Source organism: Nematolebias whitei, chromosome 18 (assembly GCF_014905685.2).
Source record: "Nematolebias whitei isolate Nwh7 chromosome 18, NemWhi1, whole genome shotgun sequence".
NCBI classification, from domain to species: Eukaryota; Metazoa; Chordata; class Actinopteri; order Cyprinodontiformes; family Rivulidae; genus Nematolebias; species Nematolebias whitei.
The window spans coordinates 14,512,262-14,518,896 of NC_056515.1; positions in this window are offsets into that span (position 1 = coordinate 14,512,262).

Consider the following 6,635-nt stretch of genomic DNA (forward strand, 5'->3'; position numbering starts at 1 on the left):
CCACAGGCTTCAGGCCAGGTTGAGAGAGCAAACAGGACTGTGGTGAGTATTTTGAAAAAATACGTAGCCGCAAACCACAAGGACTGGGATGTGAAACTCCCTCTGGTCCTCATGGCCATAAGGGCCACTCCACACACGTCGACTGGCATCGCTCCTTTCGAGATGATGACGGGTCGACAAATGACTCTCCCTCTGCACCTGTTGTACCAACCAGGCGATGCTGCCATGGCAACAGCCTACTCCACACAACAATACATGAAAGACTTGGAAAGACACCTTAAGAACACTTTTGCTTTCGCACAGAAAAACCTGGAAAAATCAGCTGAAGGACGCAAAGCGTACTACGACCAAAAGGCCTCTCACGAGGAACTCCAAGTGGGAGACAGGGTCTGGTACTACACGTTTGCACCCAAAACTGGGAGAGGAGAGTCCGGGACCGGAACTCTCGCCCGTAAGCTGATGCCCAGATGGACTGGACCCCATCTGATAACCGACAAAGTGTCCCCAATTATCTACCAGATAAAAATCAGTAAAGGCCAAAAAGAGCCAACTGTTAAATGGGTACATCGTAACCAGGTTAAACAACACAAGGCGTGCAACAACTCCTCAGGAGACAAAGATCTCACAAAATCTGACCTCGTGGGAATAAGGGTCATCCAAGCAGAAGATAACTAATGGATAAGAAACTTAACCATAGTTTAAATTCACAGGACCTACCCTTGACCATTACGAAGCTAAGACCTATCTCTTTGTGTTTCCATAGGACAATGATGATACCACTACTGGTAATCTTCACCCTCTTGGGTGCCACCCAAGAAAACAAAGCCCTCGTACATGCGGTAAATGAGTTAGCCCTTAAGGTTGAAGCGGATTACGCTGTCGCACACCTAATGGATAGGATTTTTGCTGACATGCTTAGAGATATCAGTTCGTCGGTAGATACACTAGCCACCGGTAGGATCCCACCGTATCTAGTCTCTCTACAGATGGTGAACGACATCCTCAGCTCCGCTACGCACGAAAAAGTTACGCAAACACAGGCACACCTGGCTTACACTCTCGGTAGCGCAATCCCAATCTACGTCAATCACAAAACATTTGAAATGGCGTTCATTATCAACCTACCGATAATTCCCTCAAACGGCATATATAGACTCAGGGACGTCGTAAATGTTGGCAATTGGCACGGCGAAAACCATGTTCAAATTGACACACCAAGGATGGTTGCGTACCACGACGACAACCCCTCCGTTTACCTAGCTCCAAACCTGCAGATGTGTGTTCTCACTCGGGAGATACACTATCTGTGCCCGAGCAAACCGTTTATGTGGAATAAAACCGCGGGCATATGCGGATTAACACCTATTCCGGAAAATTCTAAGTGCTCAACGACCGTAACGCCTCGACACCTGGCTAAAGATGCAAAAGCGGAAATAATTGGCTCTCGTTGGCTAGTGAACGCTCCTCAAAGACAGGCGATCATAGCCTACGATCAACCCGGGGCAAATAGACCTTTGGCGTTACCGGACAAAACGATGTGGATCAGTGTTCCCCAGGGAACAACCATACACATTGGTGATTTGACGCTCTATCACCTCGATCCGGAACGATGGGACGCGACTCTGGATGACTCAGAGTACCTAGGAAATATGTCTATAGACATAGATCCAGAGACTCTGGGAAGGATCCGTTTTGAAGGCACCCAAGTCGTCGACGTGGAACCAATAAACCAAGTTCTCAAGTCCCTCAGGTCCACAACTAAGAACCCGATCCAACCAATTAACTATGCGTGGTCGAGCACGGACACATTAATCACAGCCCTGCTAATGACGATAACCCTCGTATTGTGTGGGATACTCGCATCCCTGTCCCGGGGCCAAACGTCACTCCGAGTCGACGTGGATCGCCATGCAGCGCACCTCGATATGATTATGCCTCGCGTAAGCGGGTCCGCAAAGAAGCCACTCACACGGGACAACGTGACTGAAACTGACAACCAGGGTGAGGAGGAGCAGTGAAACGATGTTTCTAGATGCTTAGTCACTACTCTTGTCGGTGTTGAAACGTTGTTTAGTTGATTTTGGTTGTTTCTGAGGTAAGAATGAATCTTGTGTGTAGTAAGTTAGAGACTAAGAAGCCTTTGACCATGCCAACATGCAGTTCGTTCATTAAATTGCAATCTTTGCGGAGTCAATGTATATTATTGCTACTTTAAGTACCATAATCTACATTGATCTCACAACGCTTAAGCCGAACCTACTCGAACAATTCTATTCGGGGGGATAGCTAATTCTTTTTGATAAGTCTCGCCATAGACTTCCAAAACATTTATGGGGAAACCAAACACCCAATCTCAAGTCGTTCGTCTAAAAGACAACAGACATTTGAACCAAACTATATTTTGCCATGTAAAGCTAACTTAACCCAAGTTAGAAATGGAAAAGTAGTTTGGAACCCTTTTCTATAGGCTTAAACCCCTGTAGTTACCCCTTTTCAGCATGCTCCACCCCTTAACTGGTAGTTGTAGCTGTTCCCAACCATAATAGCGTACACACCAGATGCATATAGTTTAAGGCCTTATGTAAAATCCCCTTCATAAGCCCACCTTAAACCACATAATTGCATGACACATTGAACCAGAACGGCACAGGCTGGACGTCGCTGGAGACAACCTTCGCTGGAGGCGACCTGCAATCCTGACGTTGGTCTCCACTCTTCATCCAGTGGCCGCTTCTTCAGTTCAACCCAAGGGTACCCCTCTGTATGCTGATTAATCAACACTTCCAATCGTTGTGGATTTACCGTTGTGGATTATATGACTTTTTCCAGTGGATTACAGACTCTGTTTCCAAGGGGTTAAAGCATTGCCACAATGGAATTATCGAGACGTTATGGAATTATAATCAACACAATGGAATTACCAAGAACATTGTGGAATTACCTTGACTTTTGTTCTCCTTGCTGGATTACTTTTGACTTTTGTTTTCCTTGCTGGATTACTCTTGACTCTTGTTTCTTTGCTGGATTACATCAAGCTTCAAGGACAATCGACGACGTAAGTCCATAGTTGGAATTCATCTCCATGGACAGGTGATGATTTCCAAAGGGGGGACTGTAGTGGACTAGGCCTACGTCGAAACTAAGTCTAAGGTCAAAACTCTTGACCTTAAGAACCTTGTGGGACAGGAACTGTCATTTCATTCATTTGAACTCAGAAATACAGGTTCACCCATCCTGAGACTTTCTCTCTTGAAGATTCAAGTGAAAAGAACACTCTCTGTTTTATTATCATTACTATTGTTCAAATGTTGATAATCAAAGTGTCTTAGTTCAAACCATTTTAGATGTTGCAGTGAACTAATCAATTTTATTAACTGAGTAATGGTTTTTATTCTCATGCAAAAGTTAGAACTCATGTTAAAAGCTGTTGCAGAGTAATTATGCATTTTTCTGATTTCTGCTTTTGAATGAGCAAGTGTGTGCGTTTACAAGGTTACAGTCAAACGAAAAACAAGTTGTTATGTTAAAACTGTCATGTTTTAGAATCCTCTCAGACGTAAATAGAGATGTTTTGCACCTGTTTCTTAAACACGCCAAAACAAAACCCTCTCGGTCTGTGAGAACATTTCTGACCTGTCTCATAACAATTCTCGCTGTCTCTAACCTCTTACGTCACAAAAACACACCCCTTCTGGTCGATTCTGACCAATGAACAAATCCCAAAAAGTGAACCGGGAAAGAGTCTTTAAAATGTCAGTACTTCCTGGTCTACACAGGGTTGGAGAGTTGTCAGACTTCTAGAGTTTTCGGAGTTCTCAGAGTTCAGAGTTCTGGAGTTCTGAAGTTGCTGGAGTGCTGGAGAGTTTTCTGCTGGTTCTGCTCAAGTTCTGTTAGAGACGGGATGATCTTGACATGACAAAAGGCTCTTCCGAGTTCCATGGGATTATAACTTTCACTAGCCACTACTTCTGACGAGCTACAGCCACCATCAGGAGACGCTGGACAGGTAGCGTTAACGGAATTCCATATCTGCTGATAAATCTTCAGAAAGGTAATGGATCAAGTTTCCTACCAAGCGTACCGAAGGAGAGCTGGGCTTCTGATGGAGAGTGTCGGTTCTGGTGAACATTCCTCCCTTCCCATTCAATCTTACTCCCTTTAACTTCTTTCATCTTTAACTTTCTATCAAGTAGAAATTCTCCCAGATATTTAGAAATGTCTGTGTAAAGTGCTTATTCACATCCGTGTGGGTAAAAGATCATAGTTGTACAGTTTTATAAATGTCTGTGGTGCAGCAACGAAAAATCATGGCCGTATGATTTTTCCTGATTGATTGCTTATATTGTTATTTTCATAATTTGCCAAATTAATGTAAATGTTTGATGTTAAATTTGATTCTGTAAATAAATGACCGCATTCATTTTGATGGGTCAAATTTAAATGACGTCTCACGTTTGCCTTTCCTTAAATTCAATGCACGTTTTATTCAGTCCAGAAAAATGAGGAACCCGTGCTAAATGATGAATATATCCCAGCATCTGTTCATCTACAAAGTGAAAAGAGAAGTCACATCATACGATACAAGGGTTTCTCCTGGGGTTAGTTTCAAATGTTGAATTTTGTTAGCAAAATCAATGGAGTTCTTTATGTGATGAGGTGTGTTTCCAACAAGAGGAGATAAAATACCAGCCAGATGTTTAGCAATATTGTATGTCACTGAGTTCATGCTGCTGACGATGGGTCTGAGTGGTGTTCCTTCTTTGTGTATTTTTGGAAGTCCATAAAGACAGGGAGTGGCTTCCCCTGGGTACAATCTATAGATTGTATTGTTACTGGGTGGTCTTGAAACAAGTTTTTACAGCTAAAAATTGTTTTTAAACATACAGTATGATCTCACACATGTCTCTGTGATACAATTTTGCTTAATATGCATGTAAAGTAACTATTTTTAGGATTTGGTAACTAAGTAAGAAATAAAAGATGTATATTCTCAAAACAAGAGTAATAATCTAACACTTTCTGCTCTTGTTTAGCATATAAGTCTCAAAACAAGATCAAAAAATCCTTTTTGACTGGATATAAGAATGTAAGACTAGGTTAGATGGACTATATTTGCAGTGTATAATACAACAATCAATTGTTTTCTCCTTTTCAAGTTTTAGCAGGTAATCTGTGACTTTCTTTTTGTAGGCACTGGTTGGGTCCCTCTTCAGGGTCTCGTAGGTGTTGCTGTTGCTCAGTAGTGTAGTTATTTTTTCCTGGTAATCAGAAGTGTTGAGGACTACTGTGCATCTTCCTTTGTCAGCTGGTAAAATGGTGATGTTTTGGTCCTGGCTGAGTGATGTTACAGCTTTCCTTTCCTGTGGTGTGAGATTTGAAGGAGGCGGTTTGGCACTGGAGAGGGTTACTGATATTTTCATTCCGAGTTGTTCTGCCTCTGCTTCCATCAAGTTGTTGTTCCTAATCACGGATTCAGTGGCCGTGATTAGTTCCAAAACAGGTATTTCTTGTGGGGAGATGGCAAAGTTTAGTCCTTTTGCCAGCACATCTTTCTCAGGTTGTGTCAATGTCCTGTTAGGCAAATTTCTAACCCACTGGTCTTGGAAAATTTGTGTTGGCGACAACCTCCTGATCTTGACTGATGGTTTGTGATAAGAAAACAGCTCTCTGTTGTAATTTTAGAAACTTACTTTTTTGACGTTCCTTGCTCTTTTGATGCTGTGATAGCTGGACCCCAAAGAGAGTACATACAGAAAACAGAAGGGGTCCAAGAATTGAGCCCTGCAGGAAAGAGATGCTGAAGCAGACAGAAAACAGTAGTCCCTCGCTACTTTGCAGTTTGACGTCTGCACTCGCTCTTTTGCAGTTTTTCAAAGTACTGTGCAGTACTATTGTATACAGGGGAAAAAAGTGCAGCCATTTTGTAGTTTCCTTTCAGTAAGCCTCCACTGTTTTGTCAGTCTAAAGAACTACATCATCCAGAAGCCATCAGTTCACTTCCCAGAAGTTAATACTTTCTTCAAGCCACTGCTTTTTGAAAATGGAGGTAAAGTTTGCAGCAAAGTCAGAAGTTCTTTAAGGATCAGCTCACAGGACTGACAGGAAAGTCTCAAATCATTCTGAAGCTGAACTCATCCTTCAACTTGTATCTTCATTGCTGAGTACCAGGACTGCAGATGATCTGGACTCAGTGTGACCAGATCCTGGGAGCTGCAGGGAGCAAACCGCGGCAGGGTTCGGCCTGGTTCTGGTCACGCAGTGCTGATCCAGACTGGGCCAGAGGTGGTGGACTAAATCCTGGGCAGCTTTGTGTGCAGAGTGTCCTTCCTGGAGCAGCAGCATGCGCACATCAACCTGGATGGGGTGGTGGGCTTCATGCTGCAGGATAGCCGAGCAGAACCGAACCCCAGCAGAACCGAACCCAAACAAAATGGAACCTAGCTGGTGAATACTCATAAAAAAAATTCTGTAGCTGTCCAGTACATATACGTGTTGTTAAAATGACGTAGGTTTAAGAGTTTAGAATATTGCAAGAGTGTGAGAAAGGTTTCTTAGCCTTAAAGTAATAAATACTAAAATAAATATGACGTCGCTACTTTGCTGATTTTTTTTGTGTGTGTGTGTGTGTGTGTGTG